The sequence below is a fragment of the Falco naumanni genome, chromosome 6 (genome assembly GCF_017639655.2).
Source record: "Falco naumanni isolate bFalNau1 chromosome 6, bFalNau1.pat, whole genome shotgun sequence".
Taxonomy (NCBI): domain Eukaryota; kingdom Metazoa; phylum Chordata; class Aves; order Falconiformes; family Falconidae; genus Falco; species Falco naumanni.
Window position 1 is genome coordinate 18,539,653 of NC_054059.1, and position 27,436 is coordinate 18,567,088.

The window sequence follows — 27,436 nt, forward strand, 5'->3', positions numbered from 1 at the left end:
ATCAAGTTGAGTATTAGGCAGAAATTACTTCAACTAATTTTCTGACTAGTTCTGAAAGCTAGGATCATTTTTCTGAACATGTATGCCTTACTGTCTTAATTTAGATGCTTTATATCCATCTCAGCTTAAAAATAGATGAGAAATTTTAGTTATATGGCAGAACATAGAAAAAGATTTATACATGAAGATATTGCAAGTTGCGATCAATAATAACTCTCTCTTCTTCAAGAAAATAAAATAAAAACCTGACAGTCTGTAGACCTACTTGAAAGACTTCTGTTGAATTTTGAATGTTTGTTTGTTTGTTTTTAAAAAAGCAATATTATCTGCCCAAATGTGACTATTTCAATGTTTTACTCAAAACATGAAAGTATTTTAAGATCTCAGCAGCTGAAATCTGACTTTTTCTTACCTCTCCGTCCCTTCCAACTTTGAGCTTTAATCTTTCAGCAGAAGTAAATTCCTGAAACAAATTTTCAACAAAAATATTTTTACAATTTTGGCCTATTTTTTTTGAACATACTTTCTTTTATTTCTCCTTAGTTGTGGTGAACAGAAACAAAGGAAAGGAATAATGTTACGAAAATCGTGTTACTATACAGGCAGGTGACATAGTTGTGAATATAATTGCTGTCAGCTCAACCTGACCTTGAAATTTCTTTCCTGGACAGACACCCCTGGTATCTCTGGGATCAGACTCATCTGGTAAAGCTTCCTTATCTCCTGTGCCAGTGTGAAAACAAAACCAAATTCTCCTTCCTTCTAATATATGATCTCTTCTACAGATGATGTGTCCTTTTCTGGGAAAGACTGCAGTGGCACTGAACCTATATATGCTTTCAGACTACAAAAGGTCCTTTTCAGTCAGTAGCCACATGCTGGTTTTGCGTATTCTACCCTACCTCTCTTAACCCACACAGGAAGAAATTGCACCATAGAATAGTCACTTCTCAGTCCCCAGGTTTGAATGTGGAATTCATATCTTCTTTCTCACTTCTGGCCTCAAGTAGGAAGTCTCCAGAGACCACAGAAATCCTTAAAATGGCTGAAGAGTCCTCATCGTCCTCGTCATCTGAGGAAAGCCCTAGGCAATTGGTGTGTTTGAGGTAGGAATGCAAATGCAGAAGAAACCAAGCATGAGGAAAAAATGTTGCAACTTGCCATGTGTTATAACAGGATGCCACAAAGCTTTGGGCAGGCTCTAATACTTTAATGAGAACTCATCTTTCATTTATGCTATATATACAATATTATTACATTCATTTAAGGCAATTTAATGTAAATACTGGTGTTTTCATAGCATACGTAGGAAGAACATGAAATTATCTCTATTTCAGAAAAAGAAAAACAATCAGGAAGGATTTGCATGACACAAACATTTATTTGCCACCAGCCATCAGCTGCTGTTGAAAGAACAGTCTACTGCTAAAAATAAGAGCTGAAGAATGGTCCGCTAGCTCTGGCTCCCGCTGGCCATTCATCTGACATTGTCTGATTCATAAACTCCTACACTGTCCCTTCAAACAACCATTTGTAGCAGACTGAGCTGTATTAGGGCAGATTACACCTGTCTCCTGCACAGTATCCTTGGGGATTAGAAGTCACCTAAAGACAGTGGAATACAAGAACAGTCAAAGTTATTACTTTCCCTTTGCCACATTTTTACCTGATTCTTGAAGTCCCATACAGACCTGGTTCATACAGGGTATGGAAACACATGTGCGGCTGAGTTTCCTAGATATTCACCAACAGCATTAACCTTTTATTTTGGGGGGGGCAAATACCTGGGTTTTATGTAATGATACAAGGTACCGACTCTAGCGACTATTGTAGCTTTTAAAAAGAAACACCTCCTGTCCAGAAAACAAGCAATTGAGCAATCACACACATAACTCCGTATTAGCAAATGGATTATCAGAGGGTCAGGTTGTTCAGTCCTGCCCTCACTTGTGGTCTCAGAATGAGCAACAGATTTTGCTGATGTCTAAAATTGGTGTAAAGTAGCACAGATTAGTGCCAAAGAATGTGCAAATGGAAAGAAATTACTAGGTCATCTTGTCACCTTCCAGCAGTGTAGGACTGCTCCTTACAAGTGGTTTTATCAATTAAACCAGCATGGCTGCTTTTAAACATGCCAAGCAATGTAATTTTTTCTGCTCCTCCATATTTTTCAATATTTACTTTTGGCCAGATTCTTCTGGCAGAATGTCTAAATTTCCTTTTCCACCATTCCCCCCCCCCCCCCCCCCCCCATTTTTCTAGGAAAAGTTGAGTATGTTTCTCCATTTTACTTTTGGATGCAAATGCAGTTCATCTGTGGACAGTGAGACTGATGCCATCTTCCTTAAATGCACCTGGCCTACATCTCCCAAGTGGCTCATGCAGAATAAAACTGGAGCACAGCAGTGTATGGAGGAGGGCAGAGAGACATTTCCACACAGTAACTGTGTAAGGACACAGTTCCTTGGCTTCCCTTTGCCCACAGTGCTGCCAGCATGTCAGCAGGGAAACGGGAAGCAAGACCTAGGAGACCTGGTCTCTTGGGAGATCTAACACCATACTGATAAATATGTTCTCTGTTTATAACTTCTGAGTATTTTCAGGCTCTTATGTCCTTTATTCTTTATCTATAACTTGTTCTTTCTTGGTAAAAATAAGTCCCCTGACATTTCTCTGAACTGTTTCTCACTAAGGAATCTCATTTTTCAAGAGGATGTGAACTTCAGGTGGGCATAACATTACCATTGTCACTTCTGTTGCAAACATGATTACTAGGTTTCACTGTTCCAGGCATCCTTCTCGGACACTTCCAGTCCGCAGGAAGCTCAGCTGATGCTAACAGGATTATTCACATAAACGTGTGTCTATTTTTGCAGGCTTCAGCTATTTGCATATAAAGATTTTACATGTCATCTGCAGCATAGCTGACTGTTTACACAGAGAGAAGTGTTGCTGATGCTTCAAGGGCCTGTAGAAAAAGTTCCCATGTCAGTGTGCTTCACTGTGGGGTATTTATGTTTCTCTTGTGAAAAAAATACTACTTTTTAGAAATCCAAGGAACCACTGGTAGGCTGCTGCTTTGAACAAAGTCACAACAGGTATCTAAATAGCAAAGGGGAAGTTCTTTCTTATTTCCTTTGTCCCTGTTTCATCATTCACCTTTGTTTTATCTCTCCAGACTCATTTCCCAAGGGGATTTCCCATTCCAGCACTGTCTCTAGTGAAGGTAGTGTTACATGTATGACACCAGGAAGGAGAGTTTCCTTTGATACATACATACCTCATGGCTTTGATGGAGACCTCTAATGAAATATGCGTATAGATATTATTAATATTTAATTTAAAAAACACTGTAACAGTCAACTCTCCAAAAAATTGTATGAAAAGGCACAAATACTTTATATCCCGATGCATCCAAGCTCAAAATCTGGGTCCAGTAATTCAAAAACGTAAGACCTTAAAACTTTGTGTATGCTGATTGAAATAATGGCCTACAGTGGTTTGTTATGGCTTCTGAGAATCCCTCTGCACAGAACCTTATGTCCATGGCTACCTTGCCAGCCCTTCCAAGATTACTTCAGTGAACACAAATAAAAAGCTGTAAGTTATCAATGCTTCCTCTGATCTTCAGCTGGCATAGAAATCTCTCCAAGAACAGTGAAAATGAAACTTGCTTGCTGTTCTCACTTATAGGGTTTAGGTACCTACAAATGTATTCCCTACTATAGAGGGCTTGTCTTCCACAGGTTAAAATTTCACTGTTCCCCTCCATGTGTATTCTGATACATGGCAAGCTGTGTTGGGTGCTTAAAAAAGCATGTGTAAAGAGACGGCCACACAGTTTAGGCATGGATTTGGCCATTTAATACTATTGTATTTTGGTGGGTTGGATTATAGATATCTAAAACCCCAATCCCTCATTAATTAACCAACACTTACATAGGATCTGTTTTATCTCTAATTGTAGAATATCTGGTTACCAGGAAGAAAACATTAAGCAACACAGTTGCAGCTGGTTTTATTGCCAAATGCAAAGTTCAATGTGTGTGATTAGGCTACCAGGACTCGTGACACATTCCGGAGTTCCCATCAACAGTGTTGCATCCAGGCAGTGCTGGTAGGAAGGCAGGCAGAGATGGAATGTTAGGTTGTCACACAATAGAGAAGCACAGAAGGGGTTTGATTATCACAGATGTCTTTATATCAACACCCCCATCACTCCCTGGATAAACACAGTGCTTTAAGTTTGAAGGAGTCACAGACAGAGGGATGACAAGGAATAGAAACAATACTGAGAACATCAACTTAAAGCAAGCACATATACTTTGACAGCCAGAACCAGTAAAGCTGTCAGATGTGAAGCAGGTCTTTCTTGGAGTAGAACATAAAAATATGCTTATGTGTCACACAGTTTTATTCAAAGATCCTTTGCTATTTTTCTTCTCTTTTACTGCTCAGGAGAAATCTCTGCATTAGAGCATCCTGTGCTTGGCAGTGGTAGGGGTGGGAAGCAGACAAAAACCCATGGTGTTTTAGCTTTCAGATGCAACATCTTGCCCTCTGGATCCAGGACCATGAAGTAAATTTATCTGCAGAGAAGATATGTGCTATGACACTCTGCCAGTCATCACTATGAGGGCAGTATGGAGGCTCGTTATCATAGAGTTCCTCTGTGAACTGTGGCTGCTGGTTGTTTATCTGCATCTTCTGGCATATAAGAGACCATGGACTGCGTTTCTTCCAGCGCTTCCTGAACAGCTTCAGGAAGTCCCAGCACAGGGTGACGGGGGGGGGGCTATATTTGCTTTTAGATACTACAGAGAATGTGCCATGTTCCTTGCTTTGAGATTCTGAGAATCCCCTTGATCGTAAAGCTCTGTTCACATTTAGAGGAATTTGTCATTATGCTAGTTTACACATAAGGAAAGGAGTGAAAAATAGACATATGTCAAGTTGATGTCTTCTTGCAAGTGGAAAAGGAGCAAACGTACTAATTTGTAAATTTATTTCCAGGGTTTGAAGTGACATTGGAATTTTTGGGAAGGGAACGTGAAAAAAAAAAAAGAATGGATTGTTGTGCAAAAGTTGGGTTGATTCTGAGGTGAACCACTTGAAATAATAACAGTTCTAAGACTCAGCCTTTTCATTTTTATGTTCCCCAAGTTTGCAATACCCTATACCTAATTAAAGGGTTTTGGAACCAGGTTAGTTTTAAAGCTATCCTTAGCCAAAATTACATATTCACCACTGATTTTCTTGATTTAGCTGACTGGACAGCAGCAAAAGCAGACAGATGTTAGCAGTAGTGTCAGCTCAGGAGAAGAGAGAAAGGTTTAAGCAGCAGAGTATGCAGTGGCCTGATACAAGAAATACACAGGAGCGACAAGTGAGAAGACAGAAGCCCTAGCTTAAAAGCAGCCTTGTGTTTCAGTCACTACTATTGTCAAGTAACCCCTCTTTATATCAGTATTAACAGGTTTCTGGAACACCCACCAAAAGAAAGATAATGAAGTAATCACATGAAGTTGTTTAGTTTTTCATTTAAGCTGTTGTGTTTTAGCTTACATATAAATTTTTGGAACCAACAGCTTATTGTCAGTCCTTACCAGAATTGCATAGCATTACACTGTCATCTGATTAGGTTGAAAGTCAGCAGTTATGCTGAGCAGACATGTGAGAAGATGCCTGCTTAATTCTAGATTTAGTAGTGAGCCACTCTTTTCATCACGGTTTGTGGCAAAAGGTTTTACTGTATAACAAAAAACTTGGAAGTACACGGTTTCTGGATCAACTGTGTCTGAATCACCATTTAGCAGATTTGAGCCAGAAGAAGCTCACCCTTGCTTATGCATGGCATCATGGGCTGTATCTTTGAAGAGGACTGCAATGGTGGGGGTTTGGAACTAGATGTCTGAGTAATATGAAATTAGTACTAACAAATGCATGAATTCAAGTCATCTTCTGCCAGCTACAGACTTCTGGAGGGATTCTGATAATGGACCTTACTGTTAGTTAGAAGCATCTTTGGATTGCTTGAGAATGAAGCTCATTTCTGGCAAAAAAATTTCCATGTTATTCTTGAAGCACCAGTTCAGACTATCCATGAGGATTTTGCCATACCTTTTTTACGTGTTATACGTGTAGCATCAATTAAAAGATTATGACAACAGAATTATTAGAAATGGTGTGTCCTCACAAACAATCCCAACATAGCTGAGCATATATAGAAATGTATATTACCAATACTGCACCCACAATTATGTGGAGCAATCCTTATTGTATTTTGTAACTGGATGTTACTGAACTAGCTTGTTTTTTATTGTGACTTCAAAAAAGAATGTTGTTTTTCTAAAGTAGAGACCCAGCAGCTGTACTCAGTGACATGAGGAGGGTACCCCTAAAATGTCACTAATGGAATGATATAAGTTATTGTTTATTAGGAATATTAGGTCAATGTTAATGATGCATTTTTCTAATACTAACTATTGGAAGAAATTCATTGTCTTGAACAATATCTACACATACTAATTCATATTTTTAAGCTCATGTTTTCACTTTGGTTGGTCTGAAAGTGTGAAAACCCACTCAAGAATACTGTATAAAACATGGGTATTGCATGCTATGATTAAGTTGACTTCTAGTGTTATTGTTGGCACACAATGGTCACATAAGGTATAGTCACAGTCAGTGTCATAGGGTCATGGGATTCCAGGTGTGAAGGGATCTCAGGAGGTCTGTAGTCATGCCTCCAGCTCAAACGTGGGTCATCTGTGAGGTCAGAACAGGTTGCTCAGGGCTTTACACAGATGGGTATGAAAACCACCAGGGAAGGTGACTTGTACAACCTCACTCTGGGCAACTGGCCATGCTGCCATGCTACCCTTAATGGTGAAAAAACTTCTCTTTATACCCACTCCAAACCTCCCATTTCAGCTTCTCTCATCCTATGATACACCACTGTCTCCTCAATAACCTTGCCATAAGTATCCCCTGGAGCCATTTCTTCTCCAGGCTGAACAAGCCCAGGTCCCTCAGCCTCTCCTCACAGGGCAAGTGCTCCAGCCCTGAGCATCTTGGTGGCCTCTCCTAAAATCACTCCAGTTTATTGATTTTTTTTTTCTGGTTTTTTTTTTGGGGGGGGGCGGGGGTCATGGGGGAGACAGGGGGGGACAATACTAGGTGCTTTTATTTACATACAATTTACATACAATTACTATGTTGTAGATGTGGTCTAATGAGTGTGCTAAACAAAGGGGAATAAACCTTTCCCTGACCCCCTGGCCGTGCTGTTGTTAACACAGCCCTGGGTGCTGCTGGCCGCCCCTCCTGGCTCAGGCTCACCTCGCTGCCCACAAGGCCTGCCCAGGCCTCCTCAGCAGAGCTGCCCCTCAGGCAGCCAGGCCCCGGCCTGCATCGCTGACAGGAGCTACTGGGTTTTGTCCATCCTCACTGAATGTCATAACTTGTCCTCAAGGTGCAAGTTAAAGGAGTTGTCCTCTGTGGTACCATTCCAAACCACACACACAATTGAATCAGACAAATCGCCCTAACCAGAGGACCAGGAACCATTCCCCTTTCTGCTCTTCTTGGCCTTTTATCTTCCTTGGGCAAATCGTATCACCTCTCTCTGTTTTGAATTTGTCATCTGCAAAGGCATTTATTGGTATATCTATTTCCCTTCGCAGAGCACTCCTGTCTAGGTTTACCAGCAATATTTGGTTTCCTTCTCTTGAAACCAAGAGTATGAGGACAGTCAGGGACTGAACCCAGGTTTCCACCTGCAGAGTCATTTATGAGCAGGTGTTCAACAAATAGATAAACTCAGTGTATAAATATAAATACATAAATGTCAGGCAGTGAATTGAATTAAAAAAGAATTTTGCTTTAAACCTATTTCTCAAAATGTCTAAATTTGAACAGTAACACAAGCTTAATTTTCATCGGAATCATCCTAGCAGATCTCTAAGTGTAGTGCCTACAGACTAGCTCTAGGGTGACTTAAAATAGGATCCTGTGCGATTTATAATGATTTTGTCTTTGACATTTTTAATGTTTAATATTTCACCTTTTAGATAATTTCTCCATCCTCTACTGTAGATGGTCAGTCTTCTGTTGATACTCTTCCCCTGGCAGAGTGCTTATAGGCACTTCATGATGTTGCAAAGTTTGTCTTGGGATTTACTAATTGGAAGAGTAACATCCCAGAGGCAATGTCTCCTGATGAGCTTACAGATACAAGGAAATGCCCTCCCAAGTAAAGTTTGCACATAACTTTTTCAACTACTGTGGGATATCTGCACTCTGAAAAAAACCAGGCCAAACTTTCAAACTGTCTTTCCATCTCTGATTCATGCTGTAAACCCCATGCAGCAGGGTGTGACTCTACTTGTTGTGAACATGTTCATACAGATCCTCACTGAATACCTTTAAAACACAACACTAATTCTGACAGAGGAACAAACTTGCTCAGTAAGTAAAAATGTTCCTCAGCTGTCACAGTTTTTATGCCTTTTATTTTAAAAGGGCCAGCACTCAGACACACAGACAATACTTTGGAGGGGTCCATTGAAGACCAAGTGTTCATTTTACAAAATGAACAGAAATACATGAGAAATACAACACAAAAGATTGATTCCTTTTACCATTTCATCTGCCAGGTGGTTAGTAATAAGAAACTGCTACCCTCTAGAGATTGTTTAAAAGTTTATCTCAAGTGACATTGTTCTTCTACCTGATCTCTTGGAACTCTTGTTATTCCTCCCACAAAGCAGACCATGCCACAACTAGATCTACTAGAACTTTTTGTCTGCAGATTCAGAAGACACAATGTGTCTTCTTTATGTGATGTTCCCTTTCGACATTAGTGGGATCTCATACCATGACCACATTCCCTCCTGAAAGCTGTATCAGCACTAATGTCTAAGAAAAAAAGAGTCAAATGGAGTAGTGAGGGCCAGGTATCCACCCAGGGTCTCCCTGCAGACAAGAAAAGGCATCTAGATGCAAGCAGTTCTGAGTCTATCTTAGCCACAAACACCATAACTTTTTTCACATATATATAAATATGTAAGGAAAGAAGGACTTGGAATCCTTCCACAAAATTCCTCTGGAGTAGTTGTACACAACATCTGATTTGTAAGTGTCGTTCACGTGATAATCCTGATTTGAAAAGAAAAGAGCATTCAAACTCAGTGAAAACTTATAGCAGACATAAATCCTGGAAAAGAAGAGCTCTTAAAGGAAACATTGCTTGGCTGTATTTTTCTCTCCCACACCAAGATGTGCTGTACTGACGTTTTATAAATGCTGTAGGTGTGGTTAGCAGTAAATTATGACTCTTCTGGGGAGTTCACTCCTCTGCACCTTCAGCTGTACTATGCCTTGTGGGCAGCTGTCTCACAGCATACTCATGTGTAACTCAATACTTAGGTAAAGAATTTTCAAATTCATGTTACAACATGGAAAAAATATTTCTGTACATCGGTATTTTTCCAATTGGATTTTCTCATACCTGATGATCATCCTTATACTTCAGGGCTCTTGAAAATAAATGTCTTGGCTGTGTAAACAGCTACAGCTGATAGGGTTTTGGCATTTCTCAGAAAAATTTCATTCACCTTTTTTGACAGAGTGCCAAGCATAAAAAACCTGCTTCCTGCAGTATTACAGTTAAAGAAGAGAAGTTTAAAGGGGGGGGAAAAAAAAAAAGTCAAAGCCAACAAGACAACCCCCTCTTATCCATTATCACAGTTGCAGGCTTGGAAGGAGAAAACATGACAGCAAATTGCTAAAATAAAAGCTGACAAGTTATGGTGTTTCAGTTGACAGAAAGAAATATTTGGATACCTAATCTCAGTGGTATCTGTACAATACTATAGCTGTTAGGTCTGACCCAGCAAAACATCTATTCATTATTGAAGTGTAAGTGTATGACTAACACAGCTTAAGTTGGTTTCATTCTTTTTATTGTGCCTTGTGCTGTTAAAGATTAGTGTGCTCTTCTGATTGCCTTTTGTTCTTCAACTAGACTAACATATTCTGCATCAGGCAGCATTGAGTTTAGTGTTAGGAATACGGATTTGAAAGTTGGCTCCATTGCATTGATACACACAGAGAGTCTCAGGAATTCATCCAGTAATGAAAATGTAATAGGCCACAATGGCTATTCACGCAGAAACTATGAGGAATAAAACTACATTAAGTGCTTGTGTTGAAGATACAGCTCTACCTTTGGTGCCTTTGACTATTAATCAACATTTTTAAAAAGCTGGTTAACACTTTTTCATCTTTTAATGATATTGTCTATGTTTAAAATCAAAACTACAAACCAAGTGGAGCAGTACTGTTATATAAACTTTTTTTGTTGTAGTTGTTGTCATACAATGCATATTGTAGTGTTAACCATTGCTTACAGTTCTTGTTCAACAGCAAAATGAGAATAAGGCTATTTTACAAACAAAACATTGTAGTGGTTAGAAGATCTGTGTTTAACCTCTTGTTTATAATGTTTAAATCAAACCAAACCTGTTCCTTCACCAGCTGAGTAAAGACTGAAAGATTTTGGTGTCAAGTCAATAAAATACAAGTAATTCAGGAGTTAATTTTTGATATTTAGGATTTTTTTAAGACACACAGTAAAATTAATTTCAAAATTATTAGAAAAATATGATATTACAATACTATTATGATATGCTTTTAAGATACAATTGCCAGTAATGGAATGGGATATTTATAATTTCTGTAATTTTTGGTTAAGGTCAGTTTGTATTGTATCAGCCTCAGGCACATGGCTGTTGTTTGTTCTTCTGATCCTTTTTGTTTCAAGAAACAAACAAACCAAAAAGAAGTGAGAACTGCTTGCTATACAAAGTCTTATGTTTGTTCCAGATCTACGCTGAGGGTTTGGAAATTGTGCAGGTTTCTGCAGAACGCTCCTGCATTAGCTAGAGGTTCTTGTTTGCTTCTTGCCTTTTTTGTTTCGGTTTGGCTTTTTGTGTTATATACCATGAAAGCCCATACAGCTTCACCAGCCAGGCTAGTAAGTCCTGTAACCAAGCTCAACTGCAATCCTGCAGTTCTGTGACCGAAAAAAAGGAAGAGAAAACTTGAAACACTAACCTCTCTGTCATGTTTTCTCCCCTTCATTTTCTGTTTCCAGTGAGGTAAGGGAAAAAACAGACATGCCACCTCCCAGGATTTGCCTTCATGTGATGAGAAAGAAAAATTACTTCAAAGTCAAATATGGAATTCGATAGTGCTCAGAACTTTCCAAAATATTACTTAAAAGGACCAGAATACTGACTTTGCAATATTTATTATATGTAATCCTTCACATCTGTCAGATTGAATTTGGGAAAAAAAAAAAAAAGGTTCTTGTGATGAGGCTATGAGGAAAAAAAGTCAGTCATAATTCTTTTCCCTTAGAATTATGCTTTTGCAGATGAGGGAATCTGTTTTCTCAAATTTATTCAATACTTAGCTCAGTAGTATAATCATAATGGAAATTTTTAAACACTGTTATGACAGAAACAGTAGATAATAGAATCCAAGAAAAACAGTGTATCCCTTTGTAGGTTTGCACCAGAATGGGATTTCACTTTGCATCAGGACATTTTTATTCAGTGAGAGAGTTGGCATGCTGAATGTTCAACAAGGTTGATATTCTGTCATTATTTTCAAGTTACATATGGATTAGTCATAATGTGGTGGAAACAGCACCTAATGTAAATCACATTGACTCTTATTAGGACCCTGATAAATTCAGATTTCATGCACTAGTCATAAGGAAACCAAGAACAGACCTCCTTTAGACTTGTCTACAAGCAAGTCTAAGGCATCACCATAAATGTTCTTTTATACAGTTAATAGAAGAAGCTACTCTCCCCAGACTATACAGCTTATCCTATACGTTAGGATAAGTCAGTGTTTAGGGCAGATGCAAATGGATTGTTCTGTAGAAGCTCCCACTGAGCAAAAGGAGAGCCAAGGATGGCTGTCTTTCACTTAGATGAGTAACTCTTAAATGTATTGTATTGTATTGCATTGTATTACAAAAAATGGTAAACAATTATTTCCCAGTCATCCCGTATAGGCTACTCATGCCCGTTTTCTCAGAAGACATTAAGCCAACCTTATTGTCATTGTTGGGAAATCCTGTTGGATCAGATGGACAGACATGGTTTTTTTTATAAGAATGCATGGCATCTTTTTTCTCTCTGCATGTTGTGGTACCATCTCAGAATCTCAATCAGGGTGTATGGAGTTAATGTCTTCCTGGAAATGCATGACAAGGCCTCTGTGGAATTGTTCCAGGAGTAACTCATGTGTCTGGCTGGTGCAGACCCAGCACAGTTTGACACAGAGGGCACAGGGAGAAAAGAGAGAGCATTGCTCTGCCCACCCACTAGCACTGCCTGATATGGGGAACTTCTCATTATACAGGTTTGAGAGGTTATGTTATCATGGCCCCCTCTCCTTACTTTCATCATGAACCTCATTTCAGCTTCAAGTTCAATCTATATTGACAATGAGTATCCTGAATTATTGCTTCCCCCTAAATTCTCCAAGAGCATTTCTCTTGACTCCAGATGGTTTTACTGGGCTCTAATTTGAATCTTTTGCATTACCAGGAGAAAGATTTTATAAATTGACAATAGGAGAATTAAGTATTTCAGCAATGGTGGGACTGCTTTGTTTTGTTTTCTAAAGAAATCTAAGCAAATAACAAAATATAGCTCATATTTCTTCCATTTCTCTTTAAGCATTTACCACTTGGAGCAAAAAGCTGAACTGTAGCACAGTAAAATGAACTGGTCTTATATTAGTAATGCTTCCTGTATTAAAAAGTCTGTTCCATTGCTCCTTCAGCCTTTAGCAAGGGAAAAAACTCATATCTTTCTGTTTGCTTTTCACTGGAAACAGCAGTCTCTCTTTGATGAAGAGTTACAGGCAGATCACCATACAATTCATCTGAGATGCAGTGGTGCAGCTGTCATCCCTCAAAGAGATGGATGTAAGAGAGGATGAAGACGAAATAATACTGATTCTTATGCTGCAATTCTAGTATCCCAAATATAAAAAAGAAAAGGTAAAAAGGACAGTAAGTAAAGTTTTTGGTAATTTTTTATTATTTATTATGAAGTAGTAAACAGCAGGCTAAAAAAAAATAATGTTCTCACTTTGCAAATAATCCTTCCAAACAGCTTTGGTTATTAGACATAAGGAGTGACTGACTGTAACTCCTCATAGAAATAGAAATTTCCCCTATTTTTCGTAGAAATTGAAGAGCAAAAACCAAATTATAAAAGGATACCTGCATGTCTAAGATATCTTCCTCAAAACCCAAGTTCTATACGTCCTGAAAGTGTTGTACTGGAGATTGATAGAAGAATAGTGTTGGAGGTAGGTAATAATTTCATTTAGGGACAAATTTCAAAAGGGGAGGATGGGGGACTTCATACTCTACAGAACCTGGTGGAGCTGGAACAGTAACAAGGTCTCCAAGGCACAGTGCCTTTTCTGGAAGAAGTCAAATAAAAATGAATGCAGTAAGCTGAACTTCTGTGTTGTTCTTTACCTAAAGTAATTCTCATTGGAAAAAGAAAGCTGAGCTCTCTCGGTGATCTTCCTCTGTTATAGGCTGTAAGCAGCTTGTAGGATCATCTGGGCAAGAGTGTTGTTTTCCTATCTGACCACAGTGTGTCTGGTGTATGTATGTGGTTCAGTCACATGTCTACTGAGAGCAAAAAGGACTTGAACTTTGTCTCCTTTCACATAGCCCAGCTGTGGGCACATGACTACAAAGCCCTCCTGCCCGCATCCATTCTCAGAGACAGACCTAGCAGGTCTGCCTGGGCAGGTATCTTTCTCACAGTGTATTCTGATTAACATTTCTAAAGACATTTTTGGGTGTACTGTGGACTACGGGGCTTCTTCCCAAATCGTAAGAAGCTGCGTATTTCTTTTCTTTAGAAGTCCTACCTCACCTGGGTCATATCAGTCAAATTTTTGCTAGAGGTCCCAACTGAAGCAAGTCATGGCATTAACTACTACAGAAATGGATTATAATTTACTCCAATGAAATTTGAAAGCTCTGCAGAAGCTACAGCCTCTTATTGCTTTTCAGTGACCTGGCTGCTACTGTAGATGGAAGAAAATAGGCTGTACCATAATTTGCTGTAAAATGGCTACTTGTGCCACACTGGATTCAATGTAGTACCCTAAAATGCATGTTTGCCTATATAGCCTTCCTGTTCAGCTTCTGCAGCTTGCTGCTTTACATTGGTTTCCTCCAAATGCAGCTATTGCATTTGATGGTGACACTGGAGTTCACAAAAGCTTCAACTCTGACAGGGTGAAGGCAGAGTGTTTTCAGTGAAGGGTTTCTCCCTGTGGAGCATGCTGTTGCCAGAGATAAGCTTGTCCTCAAATCTAAAGGAGCATTCAAAACCAGATTACTTTCTGCAGGTGCCTAGCTAATGACAGAGTTGCTCCTGGGAGCATGCTGTGGGATACACTGTGCTGTGGATTATTTCCTCTTGAGGAAGAGATGAAAGAAAGCAAGTTTGTCTGTAATGAAGGATTTGCTGTTTGTACTTCATGTGGTGTTGCCTAGATACTGTAATGATTGATGTCTTTAAAATATAAATAATCTTGCACACAAAAGAACATTATTAAGGTTACAGAGTCAAGTACTCAAAAGATAGGAGATGCCAGAATTAAGATTGCCCAGGAAACCTTAATTCAGCTCTTTTTTTCTGAATGTACTAAAACACTGTAATTACATAGGACCCCTGCTTCATTAAGCATGAAGAATACACAGTACTCCAACAGCGAGCAGTTGTATATTATATTTACCTCTCACTGTTCACTGTATACCCCATGGCCTTATTTGCCTTGCGTTATTCAAACACTGCTGGAAGGCAGAATTATTCATTTCCTCTAGGGTGTTGGAGTGCTTCACAAACATTAATTCATTCAGTCTCACAAAACTCAAATTAACTGATTTTTTTTTTTTTTCAGTAAGAAAAATAGTACAGAAGTTGTTTAAGCTTAAAGGGTTCCAGTGATTTGGGATGTTAGTCTGGGTGACCTAAACCAGGAACTTTCAGAGAACTTTGAACATGTTCAGAAACAGGGTCTGTTGACGATAACTGCAGCTTTTACTTCATGTGTAATAAAATTTCATCTCTAAATACATAGAGTTTGCACATGCATGTGAATATAATGTACCTAACTGGGCATTATAATAATGTATATCTGGTCTATTGTGTTCTGAAAGATGTTTTGAGCTCGTATTTTCTGAATCAGTGCTCATCATATACATTTGTCATTGCAGACTGCAGACTGGCATCGATGCCAGGGATGCCTTCAAAATGCCTTGAAGACTGTCTATAATGCAGTATTCTGAAGGAGTGGATTTGGCATAGGGATTTCCCATAAGATTCTACATTTTATTGTGGTTATCTATTTCTTTATTTATTTTTAGAAATTAAGGTCTAAAGGTAAAAAAAAAAATAATTTAATTGCTAGCCACCTTGACAAATGGGTGTGTTCCTCAAGTTGGCATAAGGACACAATCATAATAGTTGCACCTTTAATACAGGATGTACTAAGGAACCTCTGGAAGGGGTTTCCCTACCAGATGACATTTGCACCCTTGATAATTCCTTGAAAATCAGGCTGCTTTTTTTCCTCTTGCTGAATACCTTCACCATGACATTATTCAATATCCAGATGAAGTGGTTTTAACGTTTTTTGAATGTCCATTTAAATTAAATGTTCATTAAATACATGTACAGCAATATAATTGTTTCTATGGAAAAAATATTCTTATGCTTTCCGTATTTTAAGAAAATTGTATCTCCTGTCTACAGTGATAGAGCATAAGCTGCTTTATTACATGAAATCACCTATTGTGCATATAAAGTTCTGCTCTAATTTTAGGATGAAAGGGGTTTCCTGGTACTTATAAAACCCAGTCTAATATGTATTTGGCTGGTCCTCTGATAATCTAATAATTTGGGAGGGTTTGGCTCTGCTTATTCCATAATATATTCCAGCATCTATGTGCCTTTGTCAGAAAATTTTAAGAAAATATAAAAGGAGAGTGCAAAGCCACCTTTACACAACTGCACAGGTCACAGTATACTGCCATAAAAATATATTTGCCTTTGAAAGCCATGGTAAAAGGACTTTAGATGTTTGCTGAGCAATACAACAGTCTAACCATAGTTGTGACAGTCTTACTGTTAAAAATAAAAGTATTTTGCAACAAAGAGCTCTGAAATACTTATTCTAATAACAAAGTTTTATATTTGGATCAGACAATAAACTGAGAGCTGGACAGCTGAGAAAGAACCTTAACAGGACTTTATTACATGTTGAAACTGTTTTGGGTTGACCTATTGAAATAACTGTGTGGAAATATCTGCAGGATGAAGTTGCTGCTTCCACAAGAAAATCAAATGCAACCACAGCCCTTGGACTCACATGAGAACATAAAAGTAAAGCCTAGCTCTTTCTGGTTTGCGTATTGGTGGTGTTAATTGAAAAAATGATGTGAAATATAAGGACTCATTTAAAATTAGGTTTTGATTTAAATGGAAATTTGATTCAGCACTTAGTTAATAATATTACCAGTGATGTATAAACTAGTATAGAGCTTTATTTGTTGCATATCAGTAAACACTTCCTCTTGAGTTTTTTACTTAGTTATGGCTTTGAATACGCCCATTAAGATGCATGTGGCTAGATTCAAAACTCCTTGATACCATCACCTTTTTGAATATGAATTAGCTTTCTGAAACAGTATTCTAATAATCTTTAATTTTATCAGTTGCTACATCTTTTTCATGACCTCCAGATTTCAGCAGTTTTTTCATTTTATATGTATTGTATCATTCACAGTTAATTTCCTGCAACTTTTCTAGGCAATTCATGTATTCATGCTTTGTCTGATATAACTTTCATGTAACTACCATTTGTCTGGTATATCCTTACCCTTTCTGATTCATACTTCTTTAACAGCTGGTTTTTAAAGTCGAAGATGTGTTCTTACTTCTAAAGCTCAGCTCAGTGCTAGCACCAGGCACTGTGAATCCAAGTCAAAGGCAACTGTTGTGCACTTGGATGAGATTCTGCCTCCTTAGAAGCTGCATAACAGTGGCCAACAAGTAATGCATGCAATGAAACCATGATGTTTCCATTTCCACTAGCAGGAACCCCCCTAGTCACTTCTGTGCTGATGTGACTGCAGGGGTATTAAACTCATCAGCAAGTGGTTAAATAATATTTATTTGCTGTGAAGTCTCTTTCTGGAATTTTACTCCCATACTGGGATGCAAGAGGATGGCCCAAATTTTTTATGATCCTGATGATTCTCAAATAGCAACATCTTCACATTTGTTATTATTTCTCTTCATCGGGTAAGAGACCTAGAGCAGTGTAAGAGGATCTTAGCAGATGGCCTGCTAAGGACAAACATTTATCTGCTCTTTAAATCTTATTATTTAAATCTGTACCTAAGAACGAGGCTGTATCTTTCTTAACTTTGCAGGGATTTTGTTAGTGTCAACTGAGAGATGATTTAGCCTAACTGGAAGTGTGAATTATTCTCGTAACATCACCAGCACTTGGATTCACTCAGAATCAGAAAACTGTGAATGTTGCTTAAAGACACTTGTTCCCTGTTCTTCTGAGGTATCTACAGATTCAAAACCGCTTCAGTAATGTGGATGTGTGAGGAGGGAGAGACAGAGGAGGTGGGAAGGGAAGAGGTAGTCAATGAAAAATAATGAATTAAGAGATTATTGCAGAATAAATATTTTCACCCTGCAGCTTCAGAGTAAAATATTGTGGTTTGGTAGGGCTGTCCAATGGTGTATTCTCCAGAGCTATGTCAAATATTTTTACTGCAGAAATATTTAATAGTCCTTGTACTGTGTTTAACAAAAGCAATGAAATGAAATTTCAGTCAAGACCCTAGCTAGAGAAGTGTCTGAAAGGAAAATAGAAAGGGAGTTTTTCACCTCTGAGATTTAATTCCAAGCAATATTATCATGCTTGAGAAATATTTTTTTCTTTGTACTACTTGGTTTTATGTCTAGACAAAACTAGCTTTAATATAGAATGGAATATTTCATTGCTTGGTACAAGAGTGGTTCATTCTTACATTCTGTCTTCATTGTACTTCTTTTGAAATAGTTGACCATCATTTTACATCAAGTTTTTTTAAAAGGTGCTGGATACTGTTTCCTTTTGAGTATTCAGGTTTTCTTCTTTTTTTCCTCACAGTATTTGTAATCTCTCTGATCTGATTCTTTAAAAGTTATTTTTTAATACTTTGCCAGTGTTTATTTTTTCTGAGGTTTATATCCTCCAGTTATGTTTTGAGCTCTCGAGATATATTGCTGTAAATAATCTTATTTTTATCATGGATTATACATTTTGTCAAAATATATGCTTTAAAATAAATCCTACACTGTACAATACCTAATTTACTTTGTTAGAATAGATACCAGATTTCAGTACACATCAGACTTGTACTCACAAACTGGTACTCAGAGAAGCTTATATGATTTGAAATTAAAGCTTTTAAAGTCCAGTTCCCTTTTGTCAGGCTTTAGATTGAGTTGGATTTACAGATTTATAGCATAAGAAAAGAACAAAAAAAACCCACCAGGTCTTGACACTTGACATACTTCAGCCATGAGAAAATGCAGCTATAAAAAGGACAACCGCACCATCAAAGAAGAGGTCCACACAGCTGTCAGCTCTAGAATGAGCTGCAGATAATCCACTTGAGTTTAGTCATTTCTAAGGCAACAGTTTTCAGCTAAACTGAGAATACCTACAGATACTTGGTTGTGTTTTGAAGAATATGGCTCTTTAGTGCCATCATTCTGTGTTTTTACTTAGTTTAAGGCACTCTTTGCTGTCTAGCACAAGGATTTATTAAAAAAAAAAGGCAAGCAAAAAAGGGCACAATAATTTTTGCAATAGACTTCCTCCTAGTCTATTTACTTACACAGACTTAAACACACAAACCTAAGTTATTTAATGATTGTTTCTGAAGCTCCATCCCCTCAAATAGGCAGCCAAAATGTAGTTTAAAAGTACTTACGAGATCTGCTGAAGGCCTCCATTGTTAGGCAGTGTGAATAAATTCACCAGGTTTTGATTTTGTGCTAGATGTGTGGAATTTTGGGGGAGACAGTTATTTTTAAAACAGCACAACTTCAAAAAACTGTGTGGTTTGCAGGGACAAGGAAAGCAGTCTATCTACAAAAGTCAGTATAAAAGGAACAAATGCCACATTTCACCTCTGCAGGGTTTCACATTTAATTTGTAACACCTTCAGTGCAGAAGGAGATGGCTGTGATTTTTCTCAGCATCTGCCCATGTTGATGGTGATGCAGAGATTCTTTTGGCTTCGTGGTGGATCAAAAATTGCACAGAGCTTGTAGATCATGGAAATGATGCTTGCAAGTGACTTCTAGATGACATTTAGTCCAACTTCTTGCTAAGAGTGGGACTTTCAGTAACACCACATTCATTCAGCTATGGTTTTGTCTGTTTTGAAAACCCCAGGGATGGCGTAAGGGGTTTCAGTGTTGCATTTTTTTCCTGGTGAGAGAGTGAGTGAGTGAGAGATACCCCCACCCACACCTCCACACCCACACCCCCACACCCACTCCACCCCCCCCCCCCCCCTCTCTGTCTCTCTCTCCTCCTTTCCAATCTGAACTTTTCAAGGTTCAGTGTATCTTTTGGCCTTCTTGTCGTATTGATTGCCACTACCAAGAAGACTTTGGCTCTGTCATCTTTGTAGTTACCCTTTGAGTTGCTGCCTGCTGTGAGAACTTCCTTAGCCTTCACTCTGCTACTCCAAACAAGCTCAGCTGCCTCAGATTCGTCAGTTAGGCTAGGGTTTGTAAAGTAATGAAGAATGTGAAAGAAGACATCATTTTAAACCACACACAGTAGCTGATGAATAACTAAGCCTGAAATGTGTGATAAAACCATTGATTGAGTACTATAAATATACAATAACCTAAAAAAATTGGTCATAACTATAATCTAGTGTCTAAAAGATTCCATTAGCATTGGAAACCTGTTGCTTTAAGCACTATGAAAACTCAAAGTATAACCTGAAGCCACAGTTCATCAGTCAGTCAACTTAATGCAACAGTTGTAGTAGTAATTTCAAAGGTAAAATTTTACAGAATTCAAGGAAAAATATATCTAGTCCTGTCCTTTTCAGGTGTACAGAGATAACAGATTTCAGAGTTAAGAGCCTCAGAAAAATCATGAAGCAAAGGGGCTAAACTTCTTAAATCCTTTGTTCATTTTGTTAATTCCTCTGTTTGGTCCCTTTTCAACTGAGTAAAACTGTATCATATCACCAGTCCATAGCAGACACCGCATTACTATAGGTTAAGGTGTTACTCTGATGAAAAGCACATATTAAAATCATCTTCCTATTTTTTTCTTCTGTTTCAACTGAAATATTTCCAGGGAATTAGATGAAGTAGGAAAGGTGTTTGGCCCTGATAAAGATAATTCTAAGTGCATTTTCTACATGAAAAGGTATGCAACTATAACCGAAAAGTGGCTTCTGGGACTAAGGTACCCTTTCAAAGTCATTTTACATTTGAGAAGTAGATGCCCCAGAATTGTTGTCTTTTAACTAAAGTAGCATAGGGTTTTGTACAGTAAAATTTATCTCCAAAGCTGAAAGCTGATTAAAAGCAAAGTTTTTAAATGTTAAGAACACCTAACATGTAAAGAAAGTCTCTGTTACTGGAAGAAATTCTAATACCTGAAACACACCTTAAATTGTGATAAATGTGATAAATGAACAAGACAGATAGGAATAGATGGTTGAAGTGCAATTTTTTCCCCTTTAGGATTATTCAAGAAAATGAGGAAGAAACAGTATTATCCATTCTCATAAGAGCTATTGTCAGCAGGTACTGTCCTTCCTGAATATTATTTTCTGAGAGAGTAGGGCTGAGTAAGCATAGCTGAAAAAAATGGAAGGACAGGAATGTCAGGATAAGCAACGATTTTGTGTTATGGCTGGATTAAAACCCCAGGCTTTTAATATTTACACTGGCAACCCTCACAATTCAGTGAGGGAGATGGGATAATAAATGGGAAGATAGCAATACAGCAGACTAGGAAGAGAGAAATAAATGACTGGAGTAAGAATTGGGATAGAACTAACTGTATAGTAGAATGAAAGACTTATTACCTCTATCAAGAAGACTTAAAAGTTCAGACTTGAAGAGTAAATCAAACCTCTCAATAAGAAGTGCTGTAAGAACAGGGTGAAGTGGTAGTCTTTTAAATGGAAATTTTCATTGGGCGGGTGGATATTATATTCAAACATAAATGCTCTCAAACAAACCTTGGAAAATTTGTGTAAAGATGGGGAAATTGGATAAGAACCATTTTCTGGAAATATAAAGATAATGGGTCATATGTACCCTTTATGTTGTGTGCTGTGCATAAGTGTATTTTGTATTGTGTATCAGGTGTTACGGCAACTTTGAGACAGAGTGCACAAGGTTCCATAAAATTTGGAGAAAAAAACAACTCTTGAATAAATTGTGCATTAGGCATGCTGGGTTTTTTGTCTCATCACAGTCTTTTGCCTCCTCCAACAGCATCAATCTTGGACAAAGAAAGGAAAATGGTAAATACACACTGATTGACAGTTTTTGCACTTTTCAACTTTGACTAGTGAAATTCCCAGGATGCCTGAGTACACACAGCAGGCTTGCCAATTTTCTCACAAATAACCTGGCAAATTCTCTGCAGTGGGCTGAGAAAAGACTGTGAGCAGTTGCATGCTCTGTCCTCAACAGAAGATGCTGCAAAAAGAGACAAACAAGTGCATAATGGAAAGTTTGTTTCGCAGCCTGTCACACTTGGGTATTTTTGTTATACATGTAAATCTATGACATACATAAATTAGGATGTGGCATTTTGGGATAATACAAAAAAACTGACTCAGCTTTCAGCAAACTTTTTTTCTTTTTGACCAAAGGTTTCATCATCAAAAAGAACTCATTGGATTGCTATAAATGGGATCTTGGGAGTAAACCAATATGTATGCTGTGTAAAATGATTAGTTGACTTGGCCCTGGAGCAGACAAGAAAGCAAACCAACCTGGCAGTCTAGCTGTATTCAAGAGTGACAAAAGGTCACTTCCATTTAGTTAAAACTGATTTTTCCATCAACAGATGACCCACCACTGTCCCTAGCAGTGAAAAATGGTTTCTATGTATTGAATACATGCTATAAAAAATATACTTCTCTGATTTGCAACATTATAAAGTTCATGTCATGAGGACTATTTGTGGAAGTGAGAGTAGCAGCTACCCAGTTTAGCACACAGTAACATACGCATTTCTAACAGACATAATATATGTAATAAATTTTAAAGTGTTCTCTGCACGGCTCAGCAGAGAGGGCACTGGCCTGGAAGCCACTGGATGCAGGTCCTGTTCCTACCTTTGCCAATAACCAGCTGTTGGAGACATAACTCAAATTCTGTGGTTAAAGATGATACATTTTGATAACAGAAGTCCTGCTGCCATAAGAAGATGATACATTTTAGAAATTCATCCAGTCTGTGCATCAACTCTCTAACTTTTGGTTGAAGTGGAGAATACTTTTCTTCTGAAAATAAATAGAAATATTTTATTTTCTAAGTTCATATTTTAAAAATACCCCAAAATAATTACATTTCTGTTAAAATTCTATTTTATATTAACACAAAGTTCTCATTCATTCCATTATTCACTATCTGCATTTCATCATGTAGAGAGAAGGAAATAGATTTCTTGAAGTTTTTTGTATGAAAAGCCTGTAATATTTAATCTTTGATGGAATTTATTCCAAACAGAATTTTAACAAAAAATATTCATCAGCATTTTAATAATTTATTGAATTTGTAATCTCAGAAGTTGCAATGCTCTTCCTGATTAACAATAATATTTTATATTTATTTTCATAGCTACAGGATTATGGGTAAGCAAATCCAGATCTCCGTGTCTTTTCCTTTTCTGAAGCATCCAGTTGCAGAATGGATCCTGGCCTAAGCAAAAGCCTGAAGCTAGAAGTTATGTCCTCTATGTATTTCTTTGAGTACACTGTGCAAAGTACTAGCAAAGGTTGAGGTCTGGTGACACAGCATGCAGTATCTTTCTGTTTGCAGAAAAACAGATCAAACCAACCAAAATATATGAAGCACTGGATAAGGGGTTGGGAAGAGTGGCAGTGTAGTACTGCAAATTAAGTAAAGCATATGACTGGCTGAAGGACAGGACAAGACAAGCCCCAACGATCCTAATTTAAACAGCTGATATTTGACAGATTGGTGAAGCTAGATCAGAATCAGCAACACCAAAATGAAAGAAGCTATCATGTTTTTCATGAGGGTCATCGCTGGGTCCTGAATTCTCAAACAGATCACTCACATGACTGTTAATAAACTGATTGCAGTTTTTTCAGACCACGAGTAACATCTTTCCTAAAGGCATCTTCAGACCTGGTGACACAATCCTGAATCTGATTGCTCCATAAACATTATAATAAATATTATATTCCAAAATATTTGCAGTAAAGGCTATTACCACTATTGTTATGACAATCTTTCCCCCCTACCTTCAGATCTGAAAACTCTAAATAACATGAAACAGGGAATTTCACAATGCGTTGTTCTGGTAGGTGAGATCTATTCAGGGAGGATCCCACACCATGCTAATTTGTGGCTGTCTTTACTGTAACTCACAAGTATCTCAGTTTAATAAAATCTATTTCTTCTTTCTTGCCTCATTTAAGAGCACAGCAATTCATTGCAACTCTATAAGAAAACACAACATAGGGCACAACAGCCAATTAAAATTAGACCCATAGAACCTAATTACTTGTATTTGAGATGGCTGGCAAGTATAGGAGAAGTACTGAGCTAGATACTACAGCAGGATGAAAACATCCAAATTTCATAAACTGGCCCCATTACAGTCATATTGCAGAACTCCAGAAAAATAGTTTGTTGGGCTAATAACAAGCAGGTTTTCAACAAACACACAAAATAAATATTTGTATTTCCATAATGAAAAGAAAGTTTGAATTGTGAGGTCATAGTTATTGGAACCTAGTGGAAAACGCCTTTCCAAAGAGAAATTATGTTTGGAAATGAATGACATGATACAGCATAGCAGTTGAAGCCATAGAGGCAAAATGGCAATTTATATCTAGTTGCTGTTTTGTTTTCTGAGCTGCTTTTTTCAAATGTCTCAGAAGTAGTTAAACAGTTCTGGATTCAAATTAGTCTTGCCATTTCATTTCCACATGTTCAAAATGATTGTATGATCATACTGATCCAGGTAGGGAAAAAATAGTGAGAAAATACCATTTTATTCATAGGGCTTTCCTCATTTCATCTTAACAGAAGAAAGAATAAGGATGTGAACATACCCTATACGTAGTTTCTTCCAGCACAGGTCATCTCCCCAGAAAGACTGCATCCTACTTTGTTCTCACTTGTCCTACAAGGCTCATCTTACCTAGCTAGTGTGCCTTCCTCAGGAACTCCAGGCCATCCTCCAGAAGCACTCTTGGTCCTCATCTTCCTTCATGCCACAGCTTTAGCATACTTTTATTTCTGCCGAAACTCTTCCCAGGTCCTGCTGCATGGAGGTAGAAGGCGAAAGGTGTGCATATGGAGTCCATCATGCAGAGAAGAGACATGAGGCCAGGTTTAGAATCATGAAATCATAGAATTGTTTGGGTTGGAAGGGACCTTTAAAGGTCATCTAGTCCAAATCCTTGCAACAAGCAGGGACATCTTCAACTAGATCAGGTTGCTCAGAGCCCCGTCCAACCTGACCTTGAATGTTTCCAGGGATGGGGCATCTACCACCGCTCTGGGCAGCCTGTGCCAGTGTTTCACCACCCTCATTGTAAAAAAAAAATCTCCCTATTATCTAGTCTAAATCTACTATCTTTTAGTTTAAAATCATTACCCTTTGTCCTATCACAACAGGCCTCACTAAAGTGTTTGTCCCCATGTTTCTTAAAAGCCCCCTTGAAGTACCGACAGGCTGCAATAAGGTCTCTCCAGAGCCTTCTCTTCTCCAGGCTGAACAATCCCAACTCCCTGAGCCTTTCTTCATAGGAGAGGTGTTCCAGCCCTCTGATCATTTCTATGGCCGTCGTCTGGACCTGCCTCAACAGGTCCGTGTCTTTCCTGCGCTGAGGGCCCCAGAGCTGGATGCAGTACTCCAGGTGGGGTCTCACCAGAGTGGAGCAGAGGGGCAGAATCACCTCCCTCAGCCTGCTGGCCACACTTATTTTGATCCAGCCCATGATACAATTGAGTATGGATGAGCTGGATGAGCAGTTCAGTCACCCAGCACCCTACAAGGGTCAACTCTGTGAGAAAGGATCAGCACGGTCAATCAACTTCAAGAGGAAGAAAGGCACCATGTCCTGGATGTAGTGAAGTGCCTTTCTGCAACCAAGGATTGGTTGCACCTTCAGGTCCTTGAGCAGTGTGAGAGTTACCCAGGTGCCTGTTTGACTTTGCTAAAGGATAGTGTGGAGAACTCTGGACTGGGCACTTGTTTCTGGTTATAAGCCGTGATAATTCTGGTGTCCCAGAGTCATCCTCTCTCTGTCCATCTTCAGGGATTATTCCCCCATTGCAATTAGACAGCACTCATCAGTCCCAAACCTCTGTTCACCCTGTGTCAGTGTTCAAAGGCTGGCACTGTCAGAGCTATGACCAGGATGTATCCACTCACTATCGTCTCCTGGCTGTGGGCTGGTGGCAGCCGGAGAGCCAGCCTAATGCTGCCAGCCCAGCAGCAAAGTGGTGCCAGTCCCACATGAGCCACACTGAAACCACCCAAAACTGAGCGTATGCAGGCTTTTAAGAAGCTTGTTGGCACTGCAACCAAGACGTCTGGAAAACATCCAGAAATCATACTGGCCGTACCCAGACATCTAATAAGGCTAACACTACACTGGAGTGGTAGAAAGCACTTCTGCCTACCTCACTTGGTCACATTCGCAGCCTGGCTTTCTAGCTTAAACTGCTGATAAAGGTGGAGATGAGCTAAAATATGAGGGAGGTTGTGCTGACATTGGCAGAAGCTTTGCAGTGAGAGTTGAACACTGAGCTGTGGATTCCAGCAGACCGGAATGCACCACAGGCTTGGACACTGCCCAGCTCCTCTGTACACCAGATATTTACGATGCAGGCTTTCCATCCATGCTGTGTGAGCCAGGCAGAGTGAAAATAACGGGGTTTCCACCGAGTATTGATAAAACCCGGCAAATGTTTACGTCAGTAATTGAACTGTTTGCAAACTGAGGGAGGAAACAGAAAGTCCTGATAGGATAAAATGTGATCAGAACAACAACTTGCTGCTGAGCACCTAAAGCACAGGTAACGTGCCCTGGGAAGTGAGAGAAAAGCTGAAAACGCAGCAATTAAGACCTTCACTTAGCATTTAACAGGCAAATACATGCAATACCGTGTGCCTTTGCACAATCAAGTTCTAACAAGTTAAGAGATTTCCTTCAAAATAACAATACTGTGCAGTACCTATTGGGATGCATGATAGGAACGTGTTAGGCTGCTCTTGGTTTTGAACAAATGTCAATGGAACTGGATCTATGTAATGGGATATGGCATGACAGAAAACATCACTCAGCTGAAGGAATTTTTTAGAGTGGCCTGTAAAAAGCAGCTGAGTTTTGCAAGCAGAGCATTGCTTTTCATTGTTTGCTTTTTAAATTTAATCACTGGTATGGCTGCAGATGTTCATGAGAGAGTGAATCACAGAAGTTAGACAAATGTTTAGTTCTTCATGCTTATTCATTTCACGCTTGTTAGAACAGAGGGAGGGCTGAGTATTTGCCTACAATGCTTTCCAGCAGCTGTATTGCTGTTGCAGCAGCCATCCTTTCAAAGGAGCAATTTGGCCCATCCCATTGTCTCTGTCTCTTTTCTTTTTTTAGGATCCCAAGGACAAGCAGAACTTACAGGTTGTTGGCCCTGTCTTCTTTCAACACAATGAGAAGACATAATTGAAAGAATTTCAGCTAATTTCATCTCATGAAATTTTCTGGCTTTGCTAATCTCTTTCTATGACACAGGGAATGGAGAAACATTAGGGCCCTAAATTAAGTACTGGATGAGGTAAAAACTCCTCAATGTCAAAAGCAAACAAACAAAATGTAGTGACTATAAATGAAAGCAAGAAAAACAACAAAACTGTATAACAGCTGTTGATGTGGTTAGAAAAAACAATTATTCTATGAGAAACAATTAAATCAAACAATTAAACAGGAGGTTGGCATAAGGCAGCTACGTAAAGCCTAGGAGTATGGGAAAGCAAACAGGTTAAGCAG

General features: G+C 38.6%; 2 long non-coding RNA genes across 5 annotated transcripts in view; both read right to left on the reverse strand.

Moving 5' to 3' along the window:
• The window catches only part of LOC121090487, a 41,065-nt gene extending 21,445 nt beyond the window's left edge, over nt 1–19,620 (reverse strand). The window contains exon 1 of the long non-coding RNA XR_005828582.1: nt 413–19,620. This is a non-coding gene — a long non-coding RNA (uncharacterized LOC121090487). The remainder of the gene's footprint in view (nt 1–412) is intronic.
• Nucleotides 19,621–21,705: 2,085 nt separating this feature from the next.
• The window catches only part of LOC121090415, a 37,509-nt gene continuing 31,778 nt past the window's right edge, over nt 21,706–27,436 (reverse strand). For all 4 annotated transcript variants that reach the window (XR_005828543.1, XR_005828545.1, XR_005828544.1 and 1 more), the window contains 2 exons: nt 22,523–24,705; nt 21,706–21,878 (listed from right to left, as the gene is read on the reverse strand). This is a non-coding gene — a long non-coding RNA (uncharacterized LOC121090415). The remainder of the gene's footprint in view (nt 21,879–22,522; nt 24,706–27,436) is intronic.